The sequence below is a fragment of the Phalaenopsis equestris genome, unplaced genomic scaffold, assembly GCF_001263595.1.
Source record: "Phalaenopsis equestris unplaced genomic scaffold, ASM126359v1 Scaffold000002, whole genome shotgun sequence".
NCBI lineage: Eukaryota > Viridiplantae > Streptophyta > Magnoliopsida > Asparagales > Orchidaceae > Phalaenopsis > Phalaenopsis equestris.
This window is the reverse complement of record NW_018164444.1, coordinates 38,207,263-38,209,824: the sequence shown is the minus strand read 5'-3', so window position 1 is coordinate 38,209,824 and position 2,562 is coordinate 38,207,263.

The window sequence follows — 2,562 nt, the reverse complement described above, 5'->3', positions numbered from 1 at the left end:
TTGAGGGGCTAGGTGGTTGGTTGGTCGGCTTCCGAGGGCTCAGTTGGAGGGAATTGGGTGGCAGGCCGGTTGGCCTCAGGGAGCTCTGTTGAAGATAATCATGTGGCCGGTCCGATGGGTGATCAATCAAGGGTGGTCGGCTGGAGTAGGGCAATGACTTCGTTGTGTTGTTCGTTGCAGAAAACACATTTTTAGGTGCAGAGAGTTGAGTTTTCCCCTGAGCTGATATTTACAAAAAAAATATTTTAAATATATTTTGAATTATCAAATAAAAAAATTTAAAAACAGAAGATAAATTATGATTATTTTTAATATATATGTAAAGACAAATCAATCAAAATAATACAGCTTCAAATATGATTTAAGGGTCCGTTTGGGGCAGCTTATAAGTGAGGACGGCGTTTTCAAAACGCCATCATACCGTTTGGTTCCCGCGTTTCGCCAACTAATCTGAAACCGCGTTTGAGTTTTTACACTAAACGCAGGCCGCGGGTCGACCCCCGCGGCCCTTCAGGATAAACAGTTTATCCTGAAACGCACAAGCTGCCCCAAACGGACCCTTAATCATACATTTCAATTTTAAATTAATAAATCTAAACAAAATGATCCTGCTCTATTGATTTTAAAATGTTTTATTAATTTTGTTCTATTTTTAGTTGCTTGTAAGAAATTGAGTGGAATGTGTATATCCCGGTTCTCTTAGATCGAGCTGAATCAAGTCAAGTTGTGAGCCAACCTCTATCAACTCAACATTCTAATTCTTCATGCAAATGCACTTGGCCATAAATAGAAGGTTATCTCAAGATAAAGTCGGATACATTCTATAACCACTTTGTTACACTCTGGGTATGTAAGACCAAAATAAGATATAATTTATTGAACATATTTTATATTCTTAAAAGAAAAATTGTATGCAATTAATAATGAAAATAAATATGGAATTATAAATTTTAATTTATGATTGATAATTCAGATAAAACCTGAAAGAAAAGCAAATATATTGTTTGAATAAAAAATGAAATGGTAATAAAAAACGACTACTTATATCCAAAATGAAAGTACAATAAAAAAAACAAATATTAAAAAAAATATTTTAAAAATAGGAAATCTGAAACAAAAAAGTTTGTTCTGATAGGGACTGTTATTGTAGTGGTTGAATGAAACATATTATGTAAAAAAAAAATTAACGAGTAAGTTTGATAATAAAACTCAGTAAATAATAATTATTTATTAAAGCATAAATGAAAAATGAGACATGCAATACGAGCAATAAAAATGAATAAACTTTTTTGTATTAAATTTCCTTAATTGTACTGCAACACGACTATCAAGAAGTAAGAGAATAGATAAATTAAATATGTACATCAAATATGCATCATCACAAATCTCGAGAAAATTCAATGAACAAAAAAATAAAAGTGTGGTCAAGGATAGTTCACAGAAGCAAGACCAAATGTCACATCACTGAAATACTAAAGACCTGATTGACCAAATACAACTCTTTGGGCCTGAGACCATAGGCCAACCAAATGAAGGCCATCCAAGCCAATGGCCACTATCTATAAATTAGAGAGAAGGCATCAATCCAAATGTTATCCCAACATTGTCAGTCGTTTCACAAGAGACTCCAAAGCTCCTTGAGAGGCCCACGATTTTTACCACAATACAGTCCACAGACATCCCAAAAGAACCACTTTAAGGGGCAAACTACTTTTCAAATTATAGTGATTCACTATTTGCCAAATAAGTTTGTTTCATCCCAGTGATAGGAGCTCCTCATCCAGGGGTCGAAACTCGACAGTTAGACCAAAACAACAAATCGATTGACTTAAGTCGAACGACCGAAGTCTAAATAACGGAAGATCAAGTAGAGCCAACCGACTACCCCAACTCAACAGAGTCAACTTAAGGAGACTTGTCAATCCAAAGACCATCAATTTTAGACGATGGAGCAATAGGGTATTCGAGCCAGAAAAAATATTACCTCAGGAGTACTGATGCATCAGTACTCCTATGAGGGGTGCCACGTAGGCACCACGGGGGGACCATTGCCTACGTGGCACCCCCTCATTGAAGTACTGATGCATCAGTACTCCTGAGGTAATATTTTTTCATTCGAGCCATAAACTCATTTATGTATACACCCAAAATATTCTGTAATACCCTCATTAAAGCAAGTGTAACTATGTAATATGCACACGACACCCGCCTTCTCCTATAAATAGAGTAAATCATTTCTATAATAGGAGGGAAATAGTCAACCATCAAAGAACCATTTTTTAACTATACTCTCTCTCTCTTACTCTTTAGACACACACATATAAATAAAGATATATATATATATATATATATATATATATATATTGTGGGTAAATATATAAGAAATAAAAAATTCAGTGGTATGCATGCGAAGCCCCAATTAAAAAAAGTCAATAACAAATTTGTTGGACAAACATTCCAAGGAAGACTTCCTTTGCAAGAAAGGTTAGATTTAGAAAATAAAAAAAAATGAGAAAATACGTGGAGATGACAGCGAACGCCGTTTTCCCGTGTCCGGCGCAC